Genomic DNA, 18,124 nt, shown 5'->3' with positions numbered 1-18,124 from the left:
TTAGTAGGGTCTGGAATGGTCATACAAATGAAGAAAAATACTGAGAGAAAAACCTACTAGTATTCTTGTGGAACACCCTATCTAGGTAATGTGCATTATTGGCCAAGGGAATACATTGAGATTGGTGGGATTGGCATCGACCCAAAGATAACTTCGATGAGATGTCCCGTACAATCTTCATCAAGCTACCCCAAGCCCATTGAAATGGAGCATCAGGAGCAGTTGTGTTAACCCATGCAGCAGCACCTTCTGAATAGGACCACACAGAGGCTGTAGTGCATATATCGCCAGCAGATGTTCTATGTAATCACAGTCCACAGGGTTATCACAACTGGGACTGCACAACATCAACTTCTGGGACCCACCACACAGAGTTGGAGCAACTGAATCACTAGGAGGCTGATAATATACCCTGGTATGACTAATGCTCATCTGTACTGTGGGGAGTTTTGGAAGGGATAGATAAATAGCATACCTGGACATGCAACACTTACCACTGAGTGGGCTCCTAGACCTAAAGGGGATATGCCACTGTAAGTAAAAGTAATATATAGAAAAAGATAGCTTACCATGTCATAGTCAAACCAATGTTTGAAGGATGGTGACGTTGGAAGGCAGTACCCTGATGAGGAAGAAACAGACATCTAATGAAGGTAGTGGGAGATGAAAGTGTGAGGTATTGTCCACACGCCTGACTGAAGAATTTTCTCCATCAAATGACAGAGGTGTGATGCCAGGGAAAAGGTAAGATGTCATATCTGGTATGCCAACACTTGAAACAAATTGTGGGAAATAGGAGACAGGGAGGAAGGAAAATGCCAGTCTAATAAGCTATCAAACCCAACTTGTCAGGGTAGAATAAGAAAGGTCCATAAGGAAGAAAGGTTCCAGAGAATGAAAAGGTGGGATTGAGAACCACAGAAAGCAGCTGTGTGGGCAATATAACAATGAAGAACATGGATGGGACATAAAAGTCTATCCGGATAAGACCAAGAATAAAGGTGTGGAATGCAGGGAAGGGAAATTGGCAAGAATGAAGAATATCCCCCATAAGCAGCCAAAGTTTTGGGCAGGAAAGATTGATTCAGATAAAGGAGAACATATGTGGAATGGAACAGAGTATGTGAAATGTCAATGGTAAATACAACAGACTGACAATACCTACAGGCTAAAAGGTGGAGGAAATACGTTTTAAGGGATAGGTGATACAGGGAACAGGAAGACAAGGATTCAAATGGAGGGAGTGCGAGACAGTGAAGAACAATATTAAAATTCCAATCCGGAAGAACCACCTGACAAGGTGGTTGATCAATCCATAAGAAATGCAATAAAAGGGAGACAGTAGGAGTGAAAAACACAACATGGTACCTAGAAAAATGGAAAGTACTGAACAAGGCTGCTCGATAACCCGCAATGGAAGAAACTTAAGTCCCATGGTCAAACAACCAGGTAAGAAAATCCTTAAGGAGAGGAATGGTGGGTTGAGAAGAGAAAACCCCACACTGATAAACTGCAAAGGAGGAAGGGCAAATGGACCAGGCTAAAAGGGAAGCAACACACATTGACAATCCATTTCTCCTCGTGAGGGACTGGATGGTGTGAATAGCAAGATAATAGACTGGTTACCAAGATGGGATGGAGTGAGCAGAAGAGGTAACAGGGGTAGTTTGGAGCTGAAGGAGAAGAGGAAACCACTTGATAGTCTCCAGAACTGTTGGCAGTGATGAGCACGATGGTTGCCAAATGATGAACTGACATATCCCTGGAGAAAGCAGGTTGTTGCAAAGGATGGGAACCAGGTATTAAAAATGGTATGGGAGCAGGCTGAGACAAATGAGCAACTAAAGAAGAAAGGGGTGAGCGTTGCCTCACAGATTCCACACATGACTCCAAAGATTCAGGAATATCTTGAAAAACAGATTTATGGAGAAAGGAAGCCATACTGAGGTCATGAAGATATGTAGCAGGTAGACAAACCTGAGACAATACAGTATCCTTACCAAGGAGATCTCAACGGCAAAGAAACCACAAGTGAAGGGATGAGGCAGAGGAGGATAATCATGCCAACATGATTGAAGGTAATGAGGTAAGTCATCCTCTGAAAACCCTTCAGGGAATTGGTGGAGAGCCTCAGAAAGTAGGTGTATGGAGGAAAGGTACCACAGGAGAGATGTAAGAGTTAGATGAAGTTGTGAAAACTGGGTGTGGGTTAAATAGATTGAGTTATTAGGGTCTGCCCCCACACAGGCAAAAGTGACTCCAGTTGTTGGGAGTCAAGAAAAGGATGATCGGCCTGACGACATCCAATGCAAAGTGATCAGAAGCCCATGGTGGACGAGGCATGCTGGCATCAGCTCTCACTTGAGAAAGAAAATGCTCAGCATGTACCCTGATATTGGGAGAAGGAGGGAAGACAAGGTAATCAGATAATCAGGCATCTTGTAACAAGGAAAGGATAGGATCATAAGAAATTGGAAAAAGAGATCAAAACTGTAACAAACCTGAGAAATCATGTCCAAAAAGGCTGAGGGAGGCCTGGCTAATTCCTCAGAAGAGGAATGGGAGTGCATAGCATAGGTAAGAGGTGGAAAAAGACAGCCAAAATCCTTCTCATTAGGAATAAATTTGCCAGATACAGGAGGAGCCCAAACACTGTCAGTAGAAGAGGGTCAGCTCATGTGAAGATCAATCTCCTGATTTTTGATGGATGAAAAATCCTCAGCTGAGACCCCCTGACCTGAAGCCTGTATAACGACACTCAAAGTAATAAGAATAGAAGCTGAAGTTGAGACACAAAATTCCAAATTCATGATTGACTGTACGAACAAGTTGAAAAAGTAGAATTAAAAAAACAAAAGAAGACAAACCAAGGTAAAATGCTTGGTCAACTACTACAGAGAACAAACTGTAGAACATTCTGCTTTTTCAAATGGAAGAAGTCTACCAACTACACATGGAGCTGGCACAGACAAACAAAGCCTTGGTCCAAGACACAGATATTATCCTTGACACTATGGCATCCAACCACCACTTTGGAGGGTCTGAGGAGAGGTGAGTTTGATCTTGTGCTTGCTATTGGGTAAACTTATATATTATTTTATTAATTTAAAGGGTTGTACATATCATATATATATATATCTCCATTTCTTACATTTTTCTTTTACATTAGTTTTATCTATTTGTTTCAGTAAAAAAGTTTTTGATTTTGTATTGTGGCTACTACTTGTACATGTGTATGTAGATAATGTTTCAGAAAGTTTTAAAGGATTTTGTTTTAATGTATATATATGTATTGAAGTTATTATTTTTCTAATGTATTTTCTGTTTATTTGCTTGTGCAAGTGTTTTGTGCAAGGCATTTTCAGTTTTTGTTTTTTGTCATTAAGCACAAAGCTATATAATGGGCTATATGTGCTGTGCCCATGACAGGTAACGAAACATGGTTTTTAGCATAATAGTCCACAGACTTACTACTAAGTGAACAGGGGGAAATATTTTCATTTTCTTTTCTGTTTAAATTAAAGGATATGTATTTATTAGTATTGTATATCTCTATTTAGAGTTATTGCATTATTGTATCTGTGGTACCCATGCTAAAATTGAAATTATTAATAATATTATACAATATTCTTTTAGTGAACTTGCATTGCTGTATATTTTTCTGCATTATCAAGGGTTAATTTTGTGGTGTGATTATGATTTGATTATTTATGCATATGTATTAAAAGGGTCATTCTGATCTCTAATGCCAAAGTGTGGTATAACAATTCATCTCATGCTGATGTGGAAAAGTTTGAATTACATATTGTATTGTAAAGTTAGATGTGATAATCTTTGTTAAAGGGTTCTTTTTAATGTGTTCTTATATCATTGTAGTGTGTGTAAATGTTTTCAGGGGCAAGTAAAAATGTAAGCATTTATCAACCAAAATGAAAGCTTAAAGTTCATTGGTTTTAAAGTTAAAATTAATTGTCAACTTGAGCATAAGCCTGAAGTAAGAAGGAGAGGATATATAAATATATTATGCATTCCTACCTTCTTGTAGTACAATAGTATTCTAAATTTATCCTTGATTCTGTATATGCAGGTTTCATATAACATGTGGTTGAGAAAGCCATTAAGTTTATTTCATTCTAGTTACATTTATTTGTTTGTTATTCTCTGGAGATAATACCTGTTCTGCCCATGGAAGGATATTACTGTAATGCTGCACTTTGTGCAAGAATGTCAACAGCAGAGTCCTCCAATGGTAGGACAGGTGATATCTTGAGGTTAGACCTCCCTTGTGTTTCAACAGGATTAAACAACATTGACATAAGTGGTGCAAACATCCTAAAAATATAGTGTTATATATTTTTGGTATATAATACTATGATCTCTTAGCTAGCTCTCAAACTCAAGCCCCCAGTTTGGTAAGTGAAGTTTGAGTCCTTTCTTTGTAAGTAGTAATAATACTCTCCCAAAGTTTAACTTGTAACATTAACTAATTCTTATTAAACATTTTTATAAGTTCTTAAGACAATTTATAAAGATAACTAAACAGTAAAGGCATTGTCCTTTATTCTGTAGACACATTATTTTGATTGTGTTAGTGAGTTTGAATAAAGATTGTTTCATTATGTGTGTCTGTTTGTTTGTTTTAGAAGAAAGCCACACTGGGCTATCTGTTGTTTCCACTGCAGGGAATCAAACCTCAGATTTTAGCACTGTAAGTTCATAGACTCATTGCTGTCCCACCGGGGAACTTCAGTATGCATGTTTTGATATTTGTGTCTATTCCTTCTTATGATCCAGTTATTCTGAGATTGAGTATAATTCAGTAATAAGTATCCTGAATGAATCTCCAGTTATTCTGCAGACCTACCACACTGATCTTAAGTAAAATTATTTGGCTCTGAATGTAACACACTATCACAATTATTTTTGCTAAGTGTTATTCACTTTTTTTTTTTTAGTACAGATATGTTAATTACTTAACTGAATTGATTTACAAATTATTTTACATTCTTTGTATTGTATGTCATAAATAAACATGGCACACCTGTCTCACCAACAGAATGGGGACTGATGGTCATTAAAACATTTGGTACATGTATATGAATAACTGATGCATGGTTATATATGTGTTCAATGTAATATATATAATTCAAATCAGATAAGACATACCTCTGAAATTCTATAAGCCTTTTCCTTTTGAGTTGTTTTTGCTCTGTCAACAACTGACATTTGATTCTGAATATTCTCGAGGCAATGTATTACATGTGTTACATTACCCAAAGTTTCCCACTCTCCTAGATTCCACTTGACCTATTGTGCAAGTATAAGGGAAAATACCAAATCTCTGCTTTTCTATTAGAAGCCAGATTTTCTTTTTTATAGTTGTTCTGTAAACTTGATGCCTTCATTTTTTTTCCTCATGAATTCTGAAGTTAATGTTAACTCTGAAGTTAACATATGTTGGTGAATACAGAAAATTGTACTCTCCTTCAAATTTTTGGAAGCCTTATTCACATGACCTTTTAATGTGCAGGGAGATCCCAAGGTGCACTGTCAGGTCTCATTAGAATATTAGGGATGTTAGTTTTGAAGCATCTGTTGGTGTACCAGCTCATTTTCCCAATTGTGTGGATGCTCATTTTGTGGGACACCCACTTTTTCTCACTTTAGTGAACTAGCCTGATCTTTTGCACAGGCCTATTCTTTAATTGATCTTTCTGCTACTAATAATTTTAAAGAAGCTCTACCAGTCTTATTTCATTTTTTCTTCTCATGTCTATACTATCTTAAATCATGAGCCAATTTCTGTTAGGCCTGAGGGTGCTAGTTTTTTGTTAGATAAAGATGCTGATGTTTTCATAAATAAGCAGAATGTTAACATTTTCAACATTCCTTGCATTAATCTTTTAGCAAGGTACTCAGTCTTCTTCTACAACATATCTCCCTTCACAAGTTCTAGACAATCAGATTATTCTTTGGCTTAACGTTTTAAATCACAAAAATAAATACTTGAATTTTGTATACTGGAGATTAAAACTCCTAGTGTGTACTTTAGTTACCAATTTGTCATCAAATGATGCAAGTGAAAGAAAAGATTAACAGGTCAATATAAAAACAAAGAAAGGTGAAATGGGCAGCAAATACCTATTTTGGTATAACACATTTGGATAAAGTATTGGAGGACTAATCTACAAAAGTAACATAGATGGAAAGGATGATGTTTTGAAAGACTTACATCTTTCACCTTCTGGTTTGACCTGAAGATGAAAGACAATAATCTTTTGAAATGTTGTTCATTCCATTTGAGCAACTTTTGTAGATTAGACCTCCAAAACTTTCTCCACAATTGTCACACTCAACTAGGCATTTGCTGTCCATTTCGCCTTTGTTCATTATGAAAACTGCCCAAATCATTTATAAAATATCTAAATACCTTTTGCCTGATTCATCAACTCTCCAAAATGTTTTGAATGGGTGTAACCTCAAAAAATGACATATCTGTTACTGTATTCCTTCCAGCCTCCAGGTAAAATCAGAAAACTATAAAACAAAAATCACATGAATGAGGAAACTGACGAATATATGAGAAAAGACTAAAAATCCCTAGACAGGGTATATTTTTAATTGTTACTGTACCAATTAAATCCTTTTAAGTTTGTTAAAAACATTATGTCAAACAGTGCACTTATGCTTATGATTTAATCCATGTGCATGGGTGGGGATTAAAGTATGCATACCATGAACTTTTACAGGGTGTCACTCAACATGGCATTATGTATTTGATGTCAAAGTTATCTCCTATTAATTTTACTCTACCCTGCTGACATAGTGACAATTCCTGTAAAGGAGTTTAAATGCTAGATAAAAAGTATAAGGATACTGAAAAAACTGTAGATATGCATTTCAGAAGTTCTAGTGGTTATGTCAATCCCACACACAGACTGTATGATGGATAAGAATATTTGTATTCCTCACTTAAGCATTACCTTTTACTTTGACTTTCAAAGTCTCAGTCAGAGTGACATTATCAATTCACAGACACATCTTAAGCACAAACACTTTTGTAATTCATCTGATGTTTTTTTGTACAACAGATTTATTTACTTTGCTAAAAGCTTGCCACATCTCATGAATATATGCATAGTAAATTCACATTTGATTAATGTGGAGATACTAGGAACAAAATTTCTATTACAACTGAGCAAAAGTATCATTAGTGGCTTAGTAATAAATTTTAAAATATATTCATACACTGTATGTTGTTTTGGAAATATTAACATTTAGATTAACTAAGTCAACACTAGAGGCTACAAGATTCAAGTAATGTTAATATTAATGCAAAATGATATAGTTGCTTTAAACTGATTTTTTTTAAGTCATATGAGAGCTGACAAAGTTCTCACAAAAAATAATTACTTTTTACTTTTTTTATAACAAACTTTACTGGTGTTGTAGGCTGTGTTCTTAACTCTTTTGCTACAGACTCAGTTTATTTGACCAAATTCGTGACCCCCAAACTGACCATCATAATTTCCATAGTCTAACTTTTAATATGTTTTGTGTATCTTCACAAAATTTTGCAAGCTTTCAGTAAACAATACAAGATTTTTTGTACACAAAAAAGTATAATTTTTACTAAAAATTTCTTTGTGAATATATGGAGTCAGTGTTAACTGCTCTAAGTGCAAAGTGATTTTCATGTTAAGATTAAAAATACTTTTCTTCATCTGAAAATTGCCAAATTTTATTTGCATAATCTCTAAAACCTATTAAATAAATATTAAACTTTTTGTGCAAATATTTATATTTTATCTGTTATTTTCTTTAACCTAACACTATACTCATTTGTTCAAATTGACTGACCTTGTAACCACCATAAGAAAACATTGAATAAATCTAAATTATCCTTTTTTTGTTTCTAGTATTACTGGAAATTGTACCAGAAAAATATAGTTATTATAAATAGCTTAAAGCTTGAAAGAATATGTATCTGTTTCTACTTAACTTTCAGTTTTATTGCCTTTTGAACCATGTCTAACTAATAATCCCAACACAAGTTGTAAATCACTTGGTGAACATGTAAATTAGGTTACTTTATCAAAATACGTACAGCATGAGCTGCTTTCAAGCATACCACGTGAAGTTTATTTACAATTATTATTATTTTTCATTATCTTACCAAATCTAACCTAAAAGTTTTGAATTTTTAGATTTTAGTTACTTCAATAATAATAAATAAAGAGTAAACATGAAAAACAAGAAATACAGTACTTACCTCAGTCTTCTTGGTTTTGCTGTTGACTGTCAATAAAACTTAAACCTACATTTTTTAAAATATTAAAGGTACTATTATACTAAATTTTTATTGAATTAAATAATGCATAAGAACACAGAATAAGAACATGCACAAAGCAAACAATGTCCTATAACTATCATAATTTTTCTGTCTTTCTAACTATGAGATAAGTGACTTTAAAAAATTAAGCTAAGCTTATCAATGTGATTCCCATGAAAATAAAGTTTTGAACTGGAGGTGAAATAGACAATTCTCTGTACAGAAAATGATGTAATATGATAAGCCATTTGATAGATTAAAACTTTAGCTTTCTGTTGGTTATAAATCATATAGTATAATGTCAGAGAGAACTATTGGCAATTTGTGAAAGAGGGGTTGTGACAGGTGGGCATGGCAAGTGTGTCTGATCATCTAGTTTATGGCTCCATAAACAAATAAGAATGAAGGATATAAAAATATGCTTTGCCTGAGTAATAGCTGTATTAGAATGAGTAATTTAGGTTAAATTCTGTACCTCTTAAAGGGGTGGTAAATAAATTAGAAAGAAGGAAAATCTAAAGAACAGATGTCACTAGGGGAGATGGAGAATTTTGTAAAATATTTACTTATAATAATAACGTTAAAATTTATATGATATTAAAATTAGATTTATTAACAACATTCTGATGCCAAGTTTATTTGTATACAATGACAGTACATTAGTTTAATTAAACTTTAAATGTAACTCTAAAAGGTCATGACATATGCACTTTGACCTGCCCGTAGTGAGAGCATTAATAATTTATTTTGGATTTTTTTGTATTATTTGCAAGAAGAGATTATAGCAATGAAGAAGATATGGCCACATAATGGACTGTGTTTGAAAAATTGTGAGAAGTTGTCCCATACCAGCCAGAACAATCTCCTCCAATGGATGATGGAAGTGACCAGCCAAAAAAAGTGTTTAAGGTGCTGATTTGATGGGAGGACACCTGGAATTGTTAAGGAGCATCCCCATCCAAAGAAGAATATGTCAAACAGATTAGTTGATGAAGCTATCTAAAAATGGTAATGGGAGAAAGATCACAGGTGAAAGAAGGATTCCTAGGAATGAAGAGACAGAATCTGGTACCACAAAAGGGAGCAGTGCCAGCCAAATAACAATGGATCGCACAGGTAGGACAGACTAGGTGATCAGGATCTGAGTGAGAATAAATATGTAAAATGGGTGCCGCAGAAATTTTAAGGAGAAAAGTGTGATTGACACAAAGAAGAGCATATGAGTGATAGAAAAGAATCAATGGCATACATATCCGATCAGCGATGACCACAAGCAAAAAGATGAAGAAAATTGGAAGAGATGGTTCAAGAAACATGAATCCAAAAGTTCAAAAAGGGGAAGGGGGACATGGAGAAGAACATTCAGGTCCCAAACTGGAAGGAAAAAAGGATGGGGAGACAAGGGAGGTGAAAGGAATGGAGGATTATTGTGAGAACAGGGGAGGAAAATCCCGAAGGTAATGGGAAAACTGGAAAGTAGTAGAAAGAGCCACTTAGTAACAAGTAACAGTCAATACTGATAAATCCTAGTCAAAAAGCCAAGTGAAGAATTCAGAGAGATGGGGAGCAAGAATGAAGTAGTGACCAATGGCAAAATACATGTCATTTTTGCTGGTAGACAAGGAGGGAGGATGGTCAAACAGAATGGAAAAGAAGGAAAGCTAGATGCAAAGAGACCAGACAAAGCCCATACATGAAGTAAGAGGGACAATATGGCCAGATGGCAGAGAGAATAAGGTTGAAAAAGAAAAGTCAGAGAGAGGAAGCAGAAAGGAGAACTGTATAAAACTCAACAGAGGAAATCATGTTTGAGCAAGCCAATAGGGTGCCAATAGAAAGACATGACAAGGAGTGTCCTGAATGAGGGAGGAGACAAATAGAGGGTAAGAATAGAGAAAGAGGTTGGACCAGCACTGGCTGAATGCATCCACTGCCAAAGCTAATGGATGTGGGACAAGAGACCAGAAAAAGAGAAGCTTGGCATTGTTGTAAATGGCAAAGCATATTTGAAACAAGCATGAGGGTACAGCCACTTGAAAACTTGGGGATTGAGGGACCACTCCGTGGGAAAAGTCTGGTTGGGCCTCGAGGGATGATCTGCAACAAGATTTAGGGCATACTAGAACATGACAAGCCACCAGTAGAACTTGTAGGGAATGGGCCCAGAAGAGGAGATCAAGGGTATGAAAACAAAGAGCAAGAACAAGTGCCCACTGGCAACCGACATAGGAAACTACAGTGCTGTCCAAATGGATCATAACCAAATGGCCATGCACAACTGTAAGGAAATGATCTAAAGCTTAACAAACCACCAAGAGTTCCATGAGATTCATACAAAGAGGGTAACATTGACACAAAATTTTCCAAGTGTTGAGTGTTGAGACACTTCACAGTGTCAGGGAAGCATCTTTAAAAAGATGGAGATACAGGCAAGAGGGAAGAATAGGAATATCTTCTGTAATATTGGTTTTGTGCAGAAAAGCCAAGGAATCCCAAGTAAGGTTCCATTGATCATGTAGAGTACACTGCAAAAGATGCATGTGAGCATGAACCAAGAGAATAAGGAATTCCAAAGAAGCCCAAGCTGTCAAAAGAGAAAACCTTTTTTGCAGGAAGAGAATGGGAGGATACAGCAGTGGAAACCAATCCCTCCATGGCCCTCAAATGAAGCAGAAAAACTGGGCCCTGCTGAAATGTGAATTGAAGAACACTCCCAAAATAAACCAGATATTGAAGGGGTGTGAGATGAGATTTCTCCAGCTTGACCAACCAACCAAGACATATCACCTCTTAAAGGAGGAGAAGAGTGTGGTTGTTGAAGGCCTGTTAGGATGGAACTAAAGGAAACCAGTTTTCAAGCCGTGAATGTGATGGGCAAAAGCATGCACCACTCAGCAAAAAATGTACAGTGTTTATGTTAGGGAGAGCACAGAACTGACAAACCTGACATTAAGGAACAAACTGAAAGTAAAGGCTGAATGCAGGGGAGATGGAAATGTGAAAAGAAGCATCTGAGACATCTACTTTGGTCACCCAAAGATCCAGAGCAAAGGACCACTGAAGGATAAGAAAACTTTCCATGGTAAAGCCAGGAAGGTTAAGAAACCAACTGAGATGTGAAAGATCCATGACTGCATGTCAATCGCCAGTATTCTTGGGAATGACAAATTGATGGGAATAAAATTCTGGAGAAGGATGAGAAACCTGTTCAATAGCATCCTTAGCCAACAGGTCTGACACTGCCTTTGACAGATGCTGGCAAGAAACAGGATTCCCTGGATGAGGAAAAGGAGAGAGACAACAGAAGAAGAGCTAAAAAATAAAGGTAAGACCCTCTGACAGAACTTTTAGCACATAAAAGTTGGCTGCAAATGGAAGCCAAAGATCCACAAACTGAGCTAAACTTGCCCCTACTGTCCTTGAGCCTAGATAAGAGTCACTGCTAAGACTGGCAGCACTGAAGTCTGTGAACAGTGGAAGAATAGATGAGAGCAGCAGAATGGGAGGAGGGACAGTAAGAGGAGAGGAATTGTGAGGACAAGAGACATGGACAGGTGAAAGAGGAGCTTGAGAGATGGGAAACAAGTGAGAATGAGGAAGAATGTTGGTAAATGGCCTCAACTCACGACTCAAGAGAATCAGAAACTCCATAAAATACACCATGATGGAGGAAAAGAATCAGACAAAGGTATGTGAGATAAGAAGGGTATTCCTCCCCCACAGATCAACCAAGTAAGAAGAGATGATGCTATGGAAAATGAGCATGCCTAAATAGAGAACATAAAGGAATGAGTATCTGCTGAAAATCTCTCAAGGGAAAGGTGAATTGCTTTGGAAAGAAGGTGAATGGAGGATAGTAAGAGAATGATGGGAAATTTGGGCCTGAGAAAGGTGAAAAGAAAACAGAAGATGAAGATATTCAAGATTTTGGGTGTCCAGGAAATGGAATTCAGCCCAATGATAAGTCCAGGCATATGTATAAATCAGACATACTGGAATCAGAACCAAGTTAAGATAAAAATTGTTCAGCAAATGCATGAATATCTGGAGGAGGAGGAAAAACATAATGGTCAGAAGAAGAGGCTGAATGAAGAAGAGAAGGCAAAGAATAATAAGACACAGGAGAAAGAGAAAGTATGTAATATACTTGAGAAATGATATCCAGGAAAGAAGAGGAAGGCCAAGGGAGATCAATGATATAGAGGTAGAAGTAGCGGTAAAGGCAAGAGGTGGAAAAAGACTGTCAAAATCCTCGTCCTCATGAAATAGATTCACAGGTAGAGCAATATTTGTTTCAGTCTCAGAAGAAGGTCCAGGCCACATGAAGGGCTCCATCTCCCATCACACAATAGCCACCACCATCTTGACAGACAAAAACAAACCTGATGGTATAGTTTTCATTCGTCCAGTATGAACAAAGTCTTGGTCTCCCATGCCAGACAAAGTGGAAGAGACATTAAATTAAGAATTCATAATATGGAATGAAAAGGACCTACAAAACCTACAGGTGCAGAATAATATGAATATAAAATTGTAAAATTCAAATTCAAAAATAAACTTTCCACAACAATGGGTTTGAGTTGATTAAATAAAGCTACAAGAAAAAAAACAAAACAGCGATTTCAACAAAGCTCATGGATGAAAAAAATATGTTTTAACACAAGCGTCAAATCAAGAAGTGATGATTGAAAAATCAGTATAGAGGGTGTTAGCTGCATTAGGAGGGTGTGTTGCACTCCTATTGGAGGATGATTGTCACATGCTCATTTGCTTACAACAACACACAGCAATATCACTTGGAAACACAAGTTTAGATGGGAGCCTCAAGGCAGGTGGTGAGTGAAAAAGTTTTCACATAGAGGGCAGAACTACATTGATAAAGCTAGGTGAGCAAACATTTCAATGGTAAAATAACAAGGCATCACATTGCCAACTAACATATACAAAGAATTAACATAAATAATTGTATATTTTTTACTGACCACAGCAAAGCCTCACTATCATTTTAGATACATAGATTACAAAATCAGAACACACCTCATAGACACCATATTGTGTTATAATGAACACAAATAACTAGGCTTTTGAGTGTCTTTTAAGTTATATTCCACTCCTCCTTTAAATTTAATATCATTAATAGTATTTATTGCAATGCTTAATACATGTATGGTTTCATTGTATAAGTCACTAGTTAGATCTCATTTGAAGTATTATGTGCAGTTCTGCTCATTATATGTTAGGAAAAACACAATTGGAGAGGATTCAGAAGAAGGCTACTACTATAAGATGATTCCAGGGATGAATGGGTTGCATATGACGATAGGATGAGAATTAACTTTTCTCTTAAAAAGTGAAGGGAATTGATAAAATTGATGGATTAGATGGTTTTTAAATCTATTTTAGTTAGCCCTATCCAGTATCTATAACTGCTAATAATATTTTTCTACACAGATGAAAGAATGTTATGAACATTGTAGACTTATCTGGACATGTTCAATGCTTCTTTGAATCTTATCCTGTACATTGCCCTGTATTGTATGCAAATTGTAACATGTCTTACCAATAGTCATTGAAAAAAAAAACATGCACAGACCTATCATTTGCAAATGTACATAACAGGAAAATACAGGAATTTTTATTTTATCATTTGTATACTTAATTTTTCATTGCAGTATTTATTTTTCAATTATTAAGTCAATCTTAAGACAACTTTGATTGTTTCTGGTTTCTGAAATAGCTATTGGTGAACCTATTATGACCATAATACCAATAAAATATCCTGCATAAGAAAACTTGATATAATTACATTTAATACAATGACACAAAGGTTGCAGCTTTTCTGTTACTATTTCAACTCGGGAAAACTGTCACTTTTTTTTTCTGTTACTTTCTATCCAAGCATGGTCACTTTCAGTGCACACACTGATCTTTAAGCTCTTAGTTCATGACTACTATCACTGGCATGGTAAGTGATTCAGCCATAACCTCAATAAATGGTTACATCTACATGTACAATGCTGTGAAATCCAAGAAGAATGCTAAAAATAATGGCAGATGCAATATTTTATGTATTTAAAAAATAAATAAGGACCACCTTTGAACAACAAAAACCTTTAGGAAGAGAAGGGAAATTACATTTTTGAATTTATGTTACTGTATAGATGTATATGGAATTTAAACATTCAAATATTCATTTAGAAATATTTCAACCACCTCTTACATACATTCTTTTGTTAGTAAGATACAGAATGATTTTAACAATCAGAAAAGATCTGTTTCAAACTTTCTGTTACGTATTCACAATAAGTTTAAAAAGGAGAGCTACAACTGGTAATGATGTGCATGTGAGTTATAAACTGCATACTGTTATATATGAAAAAAACTAATGTTACATCAACAGTTCTCCTATGTTACACAATAACTGCATCTGAAATATTCATACTTAGTTGAGGTATATATAAGTAAAGTAAAAACTGTAAGCAGCTAAAGAAGTTTTTATTTTTATTTTTTAAAGCAATCAACATGGAGTATAAGGTGATTGGTATTGTGTTTATTTTGATGCTCATTAGAATTTTCTCCCCACCAAGTTCTAGAAAACAGTCATGGGTTATAGTGTTTAATGCAGAAATAAAAGACTTAACAATATTTTGGATAATATTCATACATTTCAACACCAGAAGTACATCACATTACTTCTCTCAAAATTAGAACTCACTTTCCACATTTTTTTCACTAAACTAAAAATAAGACATATTATCAATAGCATCAGTGTTTCCATGCATCATAGTATTACATATAGCAAGTAGTGAAGGTTTCAGCCAGGTACCACATACCAAATATTTGACTGCATAAAAGTAAATATGAAAATCTGGGAAAATTTCAGATACAGACTGAACATGATGCAATAAAAATACTTAAATAAACTATTGTATGATAATAGCAAGTGAAATCTCATATTACAGTTAGCTCTGTTCAGTGTCTACAAATGCAATAGAATTTTTCTACAGAGATGATAGAATTTTATGAAAAGTGTAGTTTTGTATGGGTATTTACAATACTTCCTTAAATATCAATCTATAGATTTCTGAGACTGATTTAGTTCATGAATGCTATCAGTGTCATGAAGAGTAATTCATTGATATCCTCTTTTTTCAATGATCATCATACATGATTTAAAATACTAAAAAGAAAAAAAAGATCTTGTGGAATTACTTGGTGATTTTGTAGTAAAGCCAGGGAATTGATATTAATGGTTGTCTCGTTGTCCAAGCAAAAATTAGCTTTGAATAACTGAATTTGTGTATAGAGTTGTCTCATTGAACAAACATAAAATCACTGATCTAAACTTTGTTCTTATTTGTAATGTGTTTAATAAATGAATTGTAGAGAAAAATTTACACAAAATGAACTCCAACTTGCTATTTCAAGGCCTGTGACGGTTTTATTGTCTTGAACTTTTTACATGTTCTCCAGTAATTCCTGTACACTGAATCTGAAAATGATATCCATTTTTCTCCATCATGTACAGATTTTTCACAAAACGTCATATGTACTTTTACATAAGTGAATCATTTTCTTTGAAATCAGATCACATTTTTTTATGATTAAAATGTTGACAACCACTGGCTATAGATTTCTCTAAACCAATCATGACATGAGAGTCTTACAGATCAGTCTAGAACCCATGAGAAACACCCCGCTATATAAACAGTTAACAGGCTGCATGATGTGTCACTTCTGGATTGTATTTATTTGTGCTTGCACTTTGACATTATTTTTTTCTTTTCAATATTAATTTTTCATTGCTATGGCAACAAGAGGTTGTTTAAATGACCCAAATATGTTCTGTTATATGTGAGGTAAATTTGTTGTAAAGAAACAAAAGCAAACATTACATAATTTGTCAAAAGGCATATTAGGTGTATTTTTGCTAGTGAAACCATGGTCATGAATAAATGAAGTTTTTTCAAACATATAATTGTCATTGTTTTTTATTTTCTTCAATTCTGTAATTATGTAGTTTCATTAAGTACTTATGGTTTCAAGTATCAATCATAAGTATAATTTTGATGAGAATAACCTTAACATTGTTATGAAAAAAAAAAGATTTTTGTGTTCTGATTAATCAGCCTCTTGAGCTATCAAAGTAACGTACTGTTGCTAGTGGTACAACAAATAGGATTTTAGGTTGTATCTATTGAAATATTGAATATAAGTCTAACAAGGTTATAATCTTATCGTAAAGATCACTGATTTAAGCCACATTTAGAATACTGTGTTCAGTCTTTGGCTCTTTATACTAGGAGAGACAATGAATTCTTGGAAAGAGTTCAGTGAAGGGTTACTAGGATGACACCTGAGATGATAAGGTTGTCATACAAGATCTCTGAAATTGTTTTATTTTGAAAAATAAGAGTTGGAAGGGATCTGACCGAGGTGTTTCAAACTTTTAAGAAAATGGACAGTGGTGATGCACCATTTTTATATTTAATACTTAGAATGATAGGACTAGGAGACAAAAATATTAATTTTGGCAAGGTAAGATTCATCTTTAGCTAAGACAGTTTTATCTTTCTAAAAGAGTGGTTGATATTTGGGATAATGGGATAGGTTGCCTTCAGATGCAGTGAATTAAATGGATTAGGTAACCTAGATGGACCAACAGGTCCTTTGTTGTCCTTAAAATTTATGTTATTATGGTGGTAGTAGAAAATAAGATAGTTTAGATGAACCAAATGTCCTTTTGTTATCTCTTGGAAATGAATGAATGAAACAAACAAAAAACAAAACCTAATTAGCATCTTGCAGCTGACATTCAAAATATGATGATGCAACAACATAATTTAAAGTGAAGAGGATTGTAAACAAAACAGAATACCATTAAAAAATGGTACTACATTTGGCTCCCGCAAATAGGTAAAGGGAAGAATGCAGTAAAGCAACAGTGAAAATGGAACTATACACTTTCCCTCAAAAACATGCATAGTTAAATATATGTTGAAATTATGCACTGAAAAAAAAATCATGCTGAAAATTCAATTCAAAATAGCAACCATGATTTGCAAAAATACATTATAAAACAGACTACACAGAAGCACTATCAAAAACAGAATATAAAACTCTTATAGTGGGTGCAATCTGATGATATGCATATAGCTAGAAAGCTGTCAGATATAGAAATCCAAGTAAGGATAAGATTAACAATAAATTTACGAAATCAAAGCAAATGGACAAAATGGTGCACAAGTTTTGTAAGAAGGCCAAAATGGTAAATACAGTTGCTTAAATAGATAGAAGTCAGTAAATTTAAAATAAATTTCATCAATAATTCCTTGTATCCTCTCTCATCCACATCTTTTATAGGTTGGAATTAAACTTAGCTCTTCTTTCTTTTAGAGACAGAAGCCAAATTAACAATTTTCACTCATCAAAGTTTCTCCAATGTCCACCAACTTTGGACAAATTGTTCATATCCCATCAGATCCTAATCCCTTTTTAAGTTATAGAACATATCAGTCAGAACCAAGCTACATTCTTGAATTGTTTGAATTTTTTTCATTTCAAAGTAACAAGACTTACAAATTAAGGAATCTTGTCTTTATATTTGATATAAAAACAATTTAAAAACTATAACTACAATAGGCTTTATTTTCCATAATAACATGCCATTGTCATTCAAAGATTTCCTTAATGTGTTATTTTTCTTTTCACAATAGCTCATAGGCATATAAATTATAACTCTTGATATCAGTATTTATGTTTCGCACTAAAAACTTTTCATTATCTCTCTCC

The 18,124-nt window shown here is 34.7% G+C and overlaps 1 protein-coding gene across 2 annotated transcripts in view; it reads right to left on the bottom strand.

Moving 5' to 3' along the window:
- The window catches only part of LOC106468837 (uncharacterized protein C2orf42 homolog), an 80,901-nt gene that overhangs the window by 61,337 nt on the left and 1,440 nt on the right, over positions 1-18,124 (bottom strand). For both annotated transcript variants that reach the window (XM_022397197.1, XM_022397199.1), the window contains exon 2: positions 6,431-6,537. The gene's annotated coding sequence lies outside the window, so the exon portion shown is untranslated. The remainder of the gene's footprint in view (positions 1-6,430; positions 6,538-18,124) is intronic.

This window comes from Limulus polyphemus, unplaced genomic scaffold, assembly GCF_000517525.1.
Source record: "Limulus polyphemus unplaced genomic scaffold, Limulus_polyphemus-2.1.2 Scaffold3184, whole genome shotgun sequence".
Lineage (NCBI taxonomy): Eukaryota > Metazoa > Arthropoda > Merostomata > Xiphosura > Limulidae > Limulus > Limulus polyphemus.
This window is presented reverse-complemented; position numbering and strand designations above follow the sequence as displayed.